Below are 15,587 nucleotides of genomic sequence, written 5' to 3' on the forward strand. Positions count from 1 at the left end.
AGTTAATGCCCTTCACTATAAGAACTTTGGACAGGAGTTGAAGGAATGGGTGAGGAGATGCATTCAGACTGAGACATGCTAACAGATTCTTTTACTTCATTGGAATAATTTCTGATATATTTTAATTTAAACTGGCCTCGGAGATAGGGTAATTGTCTTTCTTTTAGTTGCTACTGTTCATCTATGTGTAACTTTTTTAGTGAACATATAATGTGGTCAAATGAATTTCTGTATGAGTAATAAAGTCTAATTGAATCAAATTTAAAATTGATGTACAACAGATTAGGAGTTAATGTAGGCCCAGTGAGCAAAGATTTCTGTCAATTACCTGGGTCTATATTGGTCAGTTTCAAACTGGAGGCAAATTCATCCAGCAGGCCATTAGAAAGATTTGACTGATTTTAGTTTCTCTTGTTCCTCCTGCAAACACAGTGTGCTCAGTGAATGAGATTCAAGATGTTAGCAGTAAGTAGACAAGCCTGTGACATGTTACACACTGTGCACAATACGTCTCAGTTTGTGTTATCATTGGTATTGTTTCTCAAGGAATGTGCATTTGACATTTAAGATTCATTTCACTGTTCAATGTTCTGAATTCAAGAAAAATCTGAGCTGGTCATTCAAGGGTAACACACGAGGTTAAATTTTGAAAACTGTTTAACCTGTTGTGATGACTGTTCCATATGCAAAGGAGCATTGCTCAACATGTTACAGCACTGCTTCATATGAGGTGGTATCTGGTCAAAGAGCATTTGAATGGAAATGTGAAAGGCAGAAGCATGTCTGCCTGTACGTGGATGTTTGTATGTACCTGATTTCTGTCTCCTCATGTGTGTTTTCTGTTTATGTGTGATTTCATACGTGTGTGTCTACATGTGTGATTTCTTTGTACGTGTCTACGATTTCTGTCAGTGTGTGCAGTAATGCGGTTTCTCCACACATTGCATGTGTGATTTCTTGTGTGTGTGTGTGTGTATATATGTGTGTGTATGAGTGTGTGTGTGTGTCTGTATGTGTGTATTAGTGTGTGTGTATATATGTATGTGTGTATTTGTGTGTGTGTGTGTCTGTATGTGTGTATTAGCGTGTGTGTATATATGTGTGTGTGTGCGCGCGTGCGCATATGTCTGTATGTGTATATTTGTGTGTGTGTCTGTATGTGTGTATTAGCGTGTGTGTACATATGTGTGTGTGTGTGTGTGTGTGTGTGTGTGTGTGTGTGTGTGTGTGTGTGTGGGGTTCCCATTTAAAATTAGGATTTTAACTGTGCTGAAGTTCTCGCTGAGAACATTGTGATTTCAACCTCCATCTTAGTCATCTTACTCCTTCTCCTCTGAGTTCATTGACTTCCCACTTTTTCCTGACATCTCTCTCCAAATCAAGTCTCAACCCATATTCACAGCTCCCAGCCCTGCACCCTCCTTGATCCGGTCATCTTATGTGGCCTCACTAATTCCATGTTCTCCACCCATATCCCCCTTCCTTGTTCCTGCTGTACATCCTCCTGGATCTTTAGCAGACAAAACCCCTCTCGATTCACTTACAACTGCATTCTCAAGTTCCTAACTTTTAGATTTCTGTGTTCCATCCACCATAAACTTGCTTCAATTATTGATCTGCCCAACTGTATTCTCAATCCTCAGGTGTTCTATTTCTCTATGCTCTCCCTCAGTGATAAATTCTGAAAAAAACATTGATTCTTACACGTGTGCTGTGACACCTCACTATCACCTGTCTCGTCCCCTCCATCGTCTTGGAGCTGTCAGATCCAGGACTGAATGAGCAGATGTTTCTTCCCATTAAACTTTGGCAGGAACAAAGTCATTGTGTTTGATCCCTGCAACAATCTCATTTCCCTCGTGTCTGAGTCTATCTCTCTGTTCAGCAGCTCTCTGAAGCTGAGCCTGATTGTACATAACCTTGGAGAGTTTCCTTCGTGCAGCAGTTGCAAAGGTAAATATGGCAAGATTTATGCCATGCACAACCAGATCTCTGTTCTTGGTGGCACTGTATTCAATTACTTGAGGGATGGTGACACAGGAACAAACAGAACTCCTGCTCTTCTTTCCCTAGAGCCAGGGCTCCTTCAGGAATCAGTGGGGCCAGTGGAATAGAACAAGGAGAACGGATAAAGTTCAAAACTTCAGTCAAAGCTTAAAAGCTCACTCAGTGTTACTCCAACCCATGCTCCAGATCAAGTTAAGCCGAATGATTGTTGACTGACTCAATACAATGCTTATTTTACACCGTGGGCTTGTGAAAAGTATTCTTCAGGTTTGTGAATATGCTAATGAATGCAGAAATAATGATCAAAATGCATGTTGCTCTTTGTCATCTCTTTAACCAGTGCTTCATTTCCACAACCATCAATCACATCCCGATCTTGTCAGCTTAATTAATCACAAGCACTGCTCTGTACTTGCATCTGACTTACAGAAATAGAAATGAATGTAGCAATAACCATGGAGATCTCGGTAACATCTCGTTCAGAATCGGAACAACTCCAAGTCAAGCAAAATGTAGCATGTCCCAGATTTCCAATTTCTCAAGTGATTTAGTAAAGGAAAATAAAATGAGGCTGTGGCTAGAAACAGTTTCCTGTTGATTGCTCATCACTATATTCATGGATTGTCGTTCATATCCATGGCAACATCAGAAACTTGAGCACTTCCGGCACAACCAAGAATTCAATGAGAACATTAACAAGAGTAAACTCTTTCGCTTTCCTTCACCCTCAGCCTCATGTAAATACTCACCAAAACCCCCATCTCTCACCCTCACCAAAACCCTCACCGTCTCGCCCACACCAAAACCCTCTTCTCTCACCCTCACTAAAACCCTCACTCTCTCACCCTCACCAAAACCCTCACTCTCTCACCCTCACTAAAACTCTCACCCTCTCACACTCACCAAAACCCTCACCCTCTCACCCTCACCAAAACCCACACCCTCTCACCCTCACCAAAACCCTCACCTCTCACCCTCACCAAAACCCTCACCCTCTCACCCTCTCTAAAACCCTCACTCTCTCACCCTCACCAAAACCCTCACCTCTCACCCTCACTAAAACCCTCACCCTCTCATCCTCACCAAACCCCTCACCCTCTCACCCTCACTAAATCCCTCACCCTCTCACCCTCACCAAGTCCCTCACCCTCTCACCCTCACCAAACCCCTCACCCTCTCACCCTCACTAAATCCCTCACCCTCTCACCCACACCAAAACCCTCACCGTCTCACCCTCACTAAAACCCTCACCATCCCCCTCAGACCTTGCCCCAGCCTTGGAGTCACTCATCTATTACTTGTGGTGCATCCAATGCATTGGTGTACAAAGGGCAACAATAACTTGCATTTATGTAGGACCTTTAACTAGACAGAACATCCAAAGTCACAGCACACAGAGTTATCAAGACAAAACTTTGATACAGGGCCATTTGAACAGGTGAATCAAATGCTTAAAATTTCATTTATGAGGCCCGGGAAGGCCCACTTGTGGCATAGAGGTAGTGTCCCTCTCTCTGTACTGGGAGGCCCAGGTTCAAGTCCCATCTGTTCCTGAGGGGTGTGATTAGAAAACTATCCTGAAGAAAGAGGTGACCATTAGTAATTTACTGGTGGTGTTTAATAGATGAAAACAATCTTTACTACAGGTGAGTTGGTGAGAGGGGAAAAGGAACACTCAGTTGTGTGCAAGAGCCCTGCTGGATATCAAAAACAGGAAGTATAAAAGGCTCTAGTGGTGCAGTGGTAGTGTCCCTCCCTCAGAGCCAGGAAGCCCAGGTTCAAGTCCCACCTGCTCCAGAGGGCTGTGATAACAACTCCAAAATATCTAAGAAAAAGAGGGAGCAGGTTGGAGAGGTTTCAGTCGGGAATTCCAGAGCTGTGGGCTCAGGTACAGAAGCAATCAGGTCACCAGTGTTGTACCTCAGGCAGTTAGATAAAGGGAAGGCTTGGTGAGATGCCAGAGTGAGTTAGTACATTCCACTGTTATTACCACATCCTGGACCTGAGTCAGTCCTTGCTGGATGGGGTAAACATCTTTATCAATAGCTACTTGGACCTGATGCGAACTGGGTTCTTCAATCCCAAAGGAATGCTTACTGGCTATAAACCACACCCAAATCCTGACTCAAGGCATTGTTATTCTCCCTCTGTGTGAGCAGGAACCTGGAGCTCCTGCTGGGATGGGATGGTGCTAATGTAAGTTTGTCTCTTCCCCCAGGGACCAGCAGAGGAGGCCCCAACACTGCACCATGCTTACCCTGGCCTGAAGTTACCCCCCAAGCCGGGGTCAGTGTGGCCTCAGTGCCTGAAGGAATGCCCAATGCTGTAGGAAGAAGGTCAATGTCCTTCCCTATCCCACCAGAGTTGCTGGCACCATCTTCTCTCTGATACCTCACCTTCACTCTCTCTCTGCTCCTGCACCCACCTCACACTGAGACTCATGGTCTAAAATTCTCACTATTGCCCGCAACATCCTCCCTCCCTCACCGTCACCTGCCCCGAACCCCGGAGACCACTAACTCTGCATACCGTCTGTGCTACCTGCTCATTCACTCGGGACACATCTCCACCTGCACCGACTGGGATGCTGTGCCACCCATTTCCATCTCTGCCAATACACAGCAAGGCAGGGAAATATAAGATGGGTGGTGTGTTGCTGTTGCTTAGCTCCTCAACCCAGAACTGGAAAAGTTCCTGACTCTGACCAACATCAGCAGAACCTGGACTAATATCAGATATCCTGAAGAAGGGTTATACCTGAAACATTGGCTGTCCTTCTCCTCCAGATGCTGCCTGGCTTGCTGTGTTCTTCCAGCCTCCTGTTTGTCTACCTTGGATTCCAACATCTACAGTTTTCTTGTCCAGGCTGCCCTGGACTTACTGTGCTGAGATCCCATTCCTGAAGGCTGTTCCCTCTTGAGTTGACTGAGACCTGCTGTTAACAATGAGAAGCTTCCTGGCTTTGAGTCTGAGCTAAACAGTGTGGCAGCTCTGTCAGCCTGGTCTCTCTGGCTGAGGAGACAGAGCACAAACAGCCAAGATCCTGTAAGGCAGGGATGCTGTGAGCAACGGGGTCAGCTCAGAGTGAGTGAGGGGCTCTGACAGTGAGTGAAGGGCCTGGAGATACAGCCCTGTGCAGCCTCTGAGCCGGGGGTGTGTCCCTCAGCACACAGTGTTGCTGCAGTGTTACAATGAGAACCACCAGGGCAATCCGAGGGGCAGCATTGAAGGGCAGAGTGGCCTGCCACAACCAGAATATTAATCATGTGAGTCAGACTATCCTCACAACCTTAACTAGAGTGAACCATTGTCCATCGGTAACTCACCACTGACCAGGGAGAAACTCACCACACTGCCTGAGAAAAGCAGAAACTAAATTTTCCTCACAACTTTGCCCCTCAGCTCACCATTGTCCACATTGTGCAGAGCCCCACTAACTTCCACCTGAATCTTAATGACCTTCCTCACTGGACCAGAAAGTCATTTTCCTGCATCACACTCGACCAGTCAGATCCTGGAGATTCCTGCATTAAAGAGGACGGTGGAAATAGGTAGGTAGGTCATTGAGTGCAGTGAGCTGGTCCAGGCCAGGGATCCAATAATGCTATGAACTGGCAACAGGAATGAAGACCGGAGTTATGATGGTTCAGGGAAAGCCGTGTGATCTCGGGGTAGGAAGATGATAGAGTCTGGAGGAAGATTCTTCACTACAACCTCTCTTGCAATGTGATCTTAATAAAACCTTGGCTTGCTGTGAGGACATCAATAGTTGGCATTAACAATTTGATATCTATTTATACCTTGAGTGTCCTACACTTTCTGTCACTGATCTTTCAAATGGGGGCTCTTTGCACTTAGTTTTCTAAATCATTACCATTCAAAATCTCAAAACCTTGTTGTTCTCACCATTGTTTGTCACTGGTAGTTTAGAAACCAACATTCACTCTAATTATCTACTGGCTTCCAAAGTAACTGGGTGATATGCCTAATCACAATAGAATCCATTAGAAGCCACCATTTTGTTTATTTCAATTAACTGTGCTGCATCTTAATTAGCATTTTAAGGGAACATAATGATAAAATGACAAGTCCTAGATGCACACTTATCTGCAATCTGATCACTTGACGAGCATAGGTTTTGTTAATCATTCCTATTTTTTCTCTATTGCACTGCAGTACCTGAACTGAATTATAATAGTCCATCTCACTGCTTTTTTATTTTCACACATTATTGCAACTGGCACTTTCATCATCCAAATTAACAGCAGTCACTGTGCAAACAGCAAAAAGACTATTTCAAAATCAATTAATACAGTGATGGAGTGAGGATAAAATAAAGTAGAGCACAGCCATGTTATTGTGGGTAACAGACTGTATTCAGCCAGTGCTTCATATCTCTCAATATCAAGAGCTTCTTGTCTGTTTCTAGGAGCCAATTAGAATTTGATGCAAGAATTTTAAACATTGGTTTGAATGGAAGAGAAACAAATTTTCAGGAACGTGACAGCACCTCCAACATCAAGCCCTTTTCTCAGAGATATTATTCCCATCTCCCCTAAAGGTGCAGATTCTTTCAAACACGCTTCCAAATCTTGGAAACTTTCATTCCAACAGTATAATCTTCACCAAAGAAGATTCCATTTCTGATTGGAAGAATGGCGAGGGTACACGTAATATAAAGGATACCTCTTCATTAATAATGGGAGCTGCAGGACAGGTTGAGAAAGTGCTTTGCAGCAGCAGCGAGACCCTGGATTTTATTACCAGATAGAAGAATGATAACCTTAATAAGATATTGGTTCAGACCTATTTGAAGTGGTGTGTCCACTCCTAGCTACCACACTTCAGGAAGGATGTAAAGACTTTCAAGGTGGTGCAAAAACATTTCATGAGAATGATTTCAGACAAGACACACCTCGGCTGTAGATAGCTGGGAGAATTGGAATAGTTCACCTCAAAGGAGAAAAGACTAAGAAGGGATCTGACAGAGTTTCCAGATCATGAGTCATCTGGATGAAAGGAACTATTTGCATTTGTGGAAGTATTGAGAACCGAAGACACCAATTTAAGGTGGTTAGCAAAAGAAGCGATGCTGTGGTGGGGAACTTATTTTTGATGCAGTGAGTGGTTAGGATCTAGGGCACTACCTGAGAACATGGTGGAGGCAAGTTCAGTCATGGTTTTCAAAAGGAAATTGGATAATGACCAGAAGAGAAAAAAATTGCTTGGTTATGGCTAAAGTTGGTAATGAGATTAGATGTGTTTCTCTTACAAACACTCAACACAAAAACAACAGTCTCACAGTTAATGCCTTCATTCTGTACTGTAAACACTATTATTCTACAATTTGATAACTTAATTCTTCAAAACCAGAATAACAAATCTGATAGTTCAGTACCAACTGTAACCATTAACACGCATTTAAGTTTATTGATAATTGATTAAATAACCAAAGAGAAAATGAGGAGAATTTATTTTGCATGTCAAGTCACAGTGATCTGATGCTCCCTGAAAGAATGATGGAAGGAGATTCATTAGTGACTTTCTGAAGAAAATTGCTTGTGTACTAGAAAAAGTAACTTTCTCAGGACTGTGCAGTAAAAGTAGTGGATTGGAATTGGTTGGACAGATCTTCCAAAGATTTGGCCTAATCTTGACAAACTGAATGGCTTCCATCCAAATCTATAATGAAAAGAAATATCGCTTCTGGGAAATGGGAAACTCAGCAACACTTAACCCACAAGGAATTATTTATAGCAAAACTTAGACAACTTCTCCAATTACAGTTCTGTGCAGATCATTATCTTTCTTTTCTGCATCTGTATATGAGGCAATTGTTTGTTAACCATTGCAGTTTCATAGCTATTCAAACAGAGCTTTTCGTCTAATTTTATGATAGTACTTAAATGGTACTTGTCTGTATCCCAAGCACATTGTACAGATTCTTTGCTGCACTGCAGACATGCCAGGGGTTCACTGTAGCGCTCAATAAAAACCAAGACAGACCTCAATACATTGGCAAGCTGTGTATCACCTCTCGAAATTTGTTGAAGAAACAATAGCAAACAGTAGAAAGGATACATTCTCTGCTTGAAGACAGAATGTTTCCGTTCCTTTGATGTTCCTGAGAAACTCCCTGATCTACAAAAGTTCTCAGTCAGGCTGAACAATAACATTGCAGAAGTCTGCCAGGACCACTTCTGACCATGGACCAGGCCTGGTTTTGGTGAGATGAGATTACAGTCCTGAGATCTATCCTCTGCTTCTCCTGATATCAAATATTAACACATCACCCACCAAATCACAAAATGCAAAAATACGTGGAAAGTATCACGTTCTATATAATATAAAAAAGACTGTCAGTCTCTAGTTTTACATTTTCAGGACTTTGGATCATAGAATCTTTTCAGAGTAGATAAAGGCCATTCAGCCCATTGAGTCTACACTGATCCTCCAAAAAGTATTCCACCTAGACCCATATCCTCCAATCCCTAAAACCCTGCATTTTCCATTGCTAATCCACACAGACTGCATAGCCCTAAATACTACAGGGCAATTTCCCATGGCCAATCCACCAAAACTGCACATCTTTGGACTGTGGGAGAAAACCAGAGCACTCAGCAGAAATCCACACAGACCCAGGGAGAACATGCAAACTCCACACATACAGCTATCCAAGGCTGGAATCAAGCCTGGGTTCCTGGCACAATGAGACAGCAGTGCAAACCACAGAGCCACCATGTCCTTCATATCACTCAAACAATTTACTGCCTGGTCCAAGACTGGACATCAGCCTATCCTAGGTTACAAAGCCATGCCTGTGTGAACATTTTGGGCTCAAATGTGATAATGAACGCAGTCATATGAATTTCCATTTGGAGCTAACCTACTTAACTTCAATGGCCCAGTGCCATCTATAAAGTAATGGAGAGAGACATTTTAACAACAACAACTTGTGATTATTCTGTTTTGGAAGGGGTTCATCATAGAATGAAGACATTTGGCCCATCAAGTTAATACTGGCCCTCCGCAAAAGTGCTTTGAATACAGGAAAATGCCTCAGTGCATTTCACAGGAGCATTATCAAACAACGATTAACTCCAAGTCAATGAAGGAGACTTTAAGAGTATTAAGAAATATCATAAAGGAAAAGAAAAATAGAGAAGAGACAAGGAAATTTTGGAAGGGATTTCTGTTCCGGGCTGAAAGGAATGTTGGTGCAGTCACCAAAGGTGAGTGAAGGGAAAGGGGTGTACAAAAGGGGCAGAGTGAAGGAGCACAGAAATATCAGAGGTATTGGTTGTGGTTATAGAGATAGGGAGAGGCAGGCCATGGAGGGATTTGAACACAAGGTTTAAAATTTTAAAATCAAATATTGTTGCGCACAGGCCAATGTAGGTCAGTGATTGTTGAACAGGACTTGGTGCAAGTTCAGGAAAAAACAGGGCAGCATGTTTTGAACAAATTTGTGATCAACATGTTTAAGTGCCTGTACCAATAACAGCCCATGATTTAATTTCCGTATATGTTTGTTTGAATTTGTTTGCTTGCAATTTTAATAAAAGCATTGATCAATTTAAAACAAATGAGTTAATGTCTTTTTATTAAAATTGGGACAATGTGATAATGCGTGAACAGGTTAAGCAGCTGTACATAAACGTCACCTATTACCTGATGTTGTAGAGAGACAGTGTTCTCCTGTGCAGCAACAACACTTCAATTAAAACAAGTCAGAGGCCAGTAGGAACTGTTTTGAGAAAAATTGATTCGTTAATCAATAAAGGTCTTTAACAAGCATCTCTCCATTTTACTTGTTCTAAATAACACTTAATGAAATATTAAATATCACAACTGTTAATTCCTTGTACTTTGTGGAGAAACTTACCAATTTCGGGGTGGTGATGAAAATTAGATATTCAGATTCCTCTGAACATATTACTGTAAGTAGGTTGCAAAAACGTTAAAACCAAGAACAATTCAAACTAAATTCTATCCACTACCTGGGCCCAGAATAACAAGTGTCCATCACACTATTAGGAGATTGTGACCAAGGTCCAAAAATCACAATTGCCAAAAGTAGTCAATACTTTGAAAAAAGCTTTGAAACATTTCCAGGAGATGTAATGAGACACAAAATAAATTAATTTTCTCTATTACTTTGTATTTATAAAACATATTGAAAGTTGTACAAGTAACAGGGACCACACTTTATGCAAATCCACCCTAAAACAAGTCTGACCTCTTAGTAATAAAAAAGTATTGAATAAATTTACAGTTGTCTGGATCCTTAACTGTCTTCCCACTCAGCTCTGTATCTCCTGCATATTGCTAAACCATAGGCAACATCTTTCTGTTCATAACTCCATATTTAGTCGCATGCTGTTTGTTTTCAAGGGTGAGATTACCAAGCTCTTTCTAATCCACCACCCAAGGAATCAGATGATTGATAAAGGGATTGATAGCTACTCGGTAGTGATTTTCAGGCTTTTACAGTACAGTGGTAATGTCGCTGTCACTAAATTGTAAAGGTCTGTGTTCAAGTACCATCTGCTCCAGAAGTGGGTAATAACTTTTCTGTACGCATTGATTAGAAAGTATCACTGAGCAGAGATTACAAGCCACAATATAGTTGAGGGGTTGAGTTGGTTTAAGCAAAGGAAAACCCTGGATGCTTGCAATATTAGGTTCCATGTTAATCTGTCTCCAACCAAGACCAAGAAATGAACTGTTTCCAAATGCTTGGAATTATGTAACTTGTTAACTGAATCAATTTTAATAAAAGTTTACAACTTTGATACCAAAACTGTAAGGTTTTAATTTGAGCAAAGACAGCATGTGCTGGGATTCTTTACTCCAGAAAGTACAACACTGAGACATGATCTGATGGAGGTATTTAAGATGATGAAAAGGAGAATGTTTCCACTTGTACAGAACCATAGCCCAAACCGATATTCACCAAAGGATCTAAGGTCAGTCCATAAGGCACAAATCAGGAGTGTGATCGAATACTCCCCACTTGCTCCAGCAACACTCAAGAAGCTTTAAACCACCCGAGACAAAGTAGCCCACTTGGCTGGCAATTATTCACTGCCTTCAATGTTCACTCCCTCCACCACTGATCCTCATTAGCCCCAGAGTGGACCATCTACAAGATGCACTGAAGTAACATACCAAGGCTTTGTAGACAGCACCTCCCAAACTGAGGATCTCTACCAGAAGGACAAGGGGAATAGATGCATAGGAACACTGCCACCTGCAAGTTCCCCCTCAAGTCACACATCATCCTGACAGTATTGTGGAACAGTTTTGTATTCCTCCACTGTCAAAAATCTGGAACTCCCACTCTGACAGCTGAATGGCTGTGCCTGACCCCCACCCCTCTCCAAATACTGCAATATTTCACCACTACTTACTCAAGGGCAATTATCTTTGGGGAATAAATTCTGGCCCAGACAGCAATGCGCACAACCCTGGATGGAAAATTCTTTTAAAAAGTTATCGTGTAGGCCTCACACAGCAATAGCTGATTCAATCTCCCATCTCCATAGAAAGGACATTTCTGAAATGTCATGGCTGGTTTCTCCAATACTGGGAACCTCATTGAACTTTCGATGCAAGTTGGAGGACTAAAATTTGGTTACATAGAATTACCAGACCCACAAAGCTGAGAAATAGGCCATTCAGTCCTGTGATTCATGCTGGTGCTTATGTCCTCGCATCCTCTCACCCACTTTATCTCTACATATCTCTCTATTCTTTTCTGTCTCACCAAGTTTCTGCTAAACTCCCTGATAGATTTGTTAAAGGCTATCTTATGTTTTGCATATTTAACGGACGACATTGGTCAAGGTCCCAGAAGATTCAAAGCCGAAAAATTAATCCCTGAATTTGAAATTGTAAAGACTAAAGATGCCAGCTAAAAAAACAATGCATCATCCTCCAACACTTCCGCCATCTACAATCCGACCCCACCACGCAAGACATTTTTCCATCCCCACCCTTGTCTGCTTTCCGGAGAGACCACTCTCTCCCTTGTTCGCTCCACACTGCCCTCCAACCCCACCACACCCGGCACCTTCCCCTGCAACCGCAGGAAATGCTACACTTGCCCCCACACCTCCTCCCTCACCCCTATCCCAGGCCACAAGATGACTTTCCACATTAAGCAGAGGTTCACCTGCACATCTGCCAATGTGGTATACTGCATCCATTGTACCCGGTGTGGCTTCCTCTACATTGGGGAAACCAGGCAGAGGCTTGGGACCGCTTTGCAGAACACCTCCGCTCGGTTTGCAATAAACAACTGCACCTCCCAGTCGCAAACCATTTCCACTCCCCCTCCCATTGTTTAGATGACATGTCCATCATGGGCCTCCTGCAGTGCCACAATGATGCCACCCGAAGGTTGCAGGAACAGCAACTCATATTCCACTTGGGAACCCTGCAGCCCAATGGTATCAATGTGGACTTCACCAGCTTCAAAATCTCCCCTTCCCCCACCGCATCCCTAAACCAGCCCAGTTCGTCCCCTCCCCCCACTGCACCACACAACCAGCCCAGCTCTTCCCCTCCACCCACTGAATCCCAAAACCAGTCCAACTTGTCTCTGCCTCCCTAACCTGTTCTTCCTCTCACCCATCCCTTCCTCCCACCCCAAGCCGCACCTCCATCTCCTACCTACTAACTTCATCCCACCTCCTTGACCTGTCCGTCTTCCCTGAACTGACCTATCCCCTCCCTACCTCCCCACCTATACTCTCCTCTCCACCTTTCTTTTTATCTCTCCATCTTCGGTCCGCCTCCCCCTCTCTCCCTATTTATTCCAGTTCCCTCTCCCCATCCCCGTCTCTGATGAAGGGTCTAGGCCCGAAACGTCAGCTTTTGTGCTCCTGAGATGCTGCTTGGCCTGCTGTGTTCATCCAGCCTCACATTTCATCAGCTAAAAATTGATACTGGTTGCAGGAGGAATGGGCATCTGTTCTGACTTCATTGGTTCTGGGAATACTGGCACAATGGAAATATTGTTGGGATTAGGACTGATCCTGCCACTGTAACAACAACAACAGCAAATTCCTGAACAGGTTCACAATGTAGGAGGTGCTAGAGGGCGCTGGCCACCCGGAACACAATGTCCTACCTCAGCTAGAAACTGCTAAAGCACTATTAAACTAAACCCTGCCTGCAGCTGTTTCCCCATAGCCCTGCATTTTCAGTCCTTCAGCTATTTATCCAATTCCTTTTCAAAGGTTACTTTTAAATCTGCTTCCACTGCCCTTTCAGGCAGCACATTACAGAATATAACAACTCAATGGATTTTTTAAAAATCCTTACTATCCTCCCGGTTCTTTTACTGATGACATTAAAACTGTGTCTTACTGATGCTTCTGCCACTGGAAACAGTTTCTCCTTATAGACTCCACTAAAACTCCTCATGATTCAAACTTCCCTATGAAATCTTCCTTAACCTTCCTTATTCTCAGTTAAACTCACCCAGCCCCTCAGTCTTTACACATAACTGAAATTTCACGTAATATTGGCCACAGGACTAGTCCTTTACAAGTATTTCCATCTTAAATCATCCTCCTCTTTAGAGTGTCAATGTGTCACAGAATTTAGATGAAACCCTAAGAATAATTACGAATATTTAATATTTTCTAGGGATTGCTAAGGTATTATCTGGAGAGCAAGATCAACACATGTTCCCATTTCTGAATATATCATTTATCTAGAGACAGTTGAATGGCAAAAAAATTCAAAGAGTGCTATAAATATATTTATATTTACGGTGAGTCACAGTGAGAGATTTACATTAGTGCTGCAACAAATTGTTAAAAAAAGTCTACTTTTGGAACAAACTGGCAGCGAGTGGGTAAGAAAAAAGGCTCAGACATTGGCCAAAAAAGATTATGGAAAGGTGTTTAATAGCTAAAACATATTATGTGGGTGATATCCCATATAAATAGCTATATATAAGATATTATAGTCAACTGATACATCTTTGATACATTTGTTAGATATAGGATTCACAGAGGGCCATTAATATTTAACCTTATTCTATTTAAGGCCCAGAGCTTTCTCATTTTCCATTTTTACTCCTTTTCTTCTCTCCTCTCCTGAATGTACGGTTTGCTTTTTTTCTGCTCTGTTCAACTGGCCACTTTTGAAATATCAACCAAGATATTTACTCTTTCCAGCTGTAATATTCAAGATGGATCTAACACCATGCGACTCCTCCCCACAGCAGATCTAACACTAACATTTCTTATAACTATTCTACACTTTTAAATTTGTTGGCTAATGTTGATCTTACCGAGTGCACGCCCTGTGCAATGTAACCTGTATGCCTCTGTCTAAGATTTTCACAACCTTTGATCTGTACATGCTTGCTTAGTGTAATCTGTCTGCACTGCTCATAAATAAAACTTTTCACTGTACTCTGATACATGTGACAATAAGTCAATCAATCTATCAAACGGCAACAGAGTAGATCCAGCCGTCATTCACTGTCGATATGAACTTCCTTTGTAACCTAAGATTGTTCCTGATGGACTTTGCAGCTCATACCTGTCACTGTGTAGAGGAACAGACAATTGAAGTTGCATTTAATGAGGGAGGTGTTGTTATTTAGGGAAAAAAATAGGTCAAACTTAGATTTCAGTTAAAGGTGAAGCTGCACATTTCTGAAGAAGAGCAAGAGAGTTTCCTTGACACCCCAAACATTTACTCTCTGGTGAACAAAGTTAAAACAAATTGATTAGTCATTTATTTCTTTGGCTGTTACATTTGTCAACATAGCAACAGTAACTATGCTTCAAAATTATTTTTAAAATGTTCATTCATGGGATGTAGGCGTCATTGGCTGGGCAGCATTTATTGTTCATCCCTAGTTGCCCTGGAGAAGGTGGTGGTGAGCTGCCTTCTCGAGCCACTGCAGTCCATGTGCTGTAAGTAAACTCACACAATTCCCTTAGGGAGGGGACACCAGGATTTTCACCGAGTGACACTGAAGGATCAGCAGTATATTTTCAAGTCAAGACGGTGAATAGCTTAGTGGAAAACTTGCAGGAGGTGGCGTTCCCATGTATCTACTGCCCTTGTCCTTTGAGTTGGTAGAGATTATGGGTTTAAAAGGTTCTTCGTAGGAACCAGTTTGCAACAAGCCATAGGATATCCTGAAGACATGGGAGGTGCTAAAAATTTTAAATTCTTCCTTTCTTAATAAACTCAGAAAGTAGAGTTCTCTGAATTGCACTTAGAATGGATTTGTAACAAATGGGAATCAATGAACCTGTTGAATCCTTCAGTGTCAGATCCTCAGTTATTCCCAGATTCAAATCAATGATCCTTTGGCAAGGCTTTCAAATTGTGTTGTTCATCTGTGACTGAGCTTGTAACAAAATATGACATTCATCTTTTTACGGATGCTGCCTGGCCTCATGATTGTTTCCAGCATTTCCAACTTGCACAGTATTTACTTTCAATTTTAAAAAAAGTTTCCAGAGTGGAGCTGACCCTGAACCGCCTGGCAATGGGAGACTGGAGCAGTTGTGACCATCGTTGAATGTATGACAATAATCTAT

This window comes from Stegostoma tigrinum, chromosome 33 (genome assembly GCF_030684315.1).
Source record: "Stegostoma tigrinum isolate sSteTig4 chromosome 33, sSteTig4.hap1, whole genome shotgun sequence".
Taxonomy (NCBI): domain Eukaryota; kingdom Metazoa; phylum Chordata; class Chondrichthyes; order Orectolobiformes; family Stegostomatidae; genus Stegostoma; species Stegostoma tigrinum.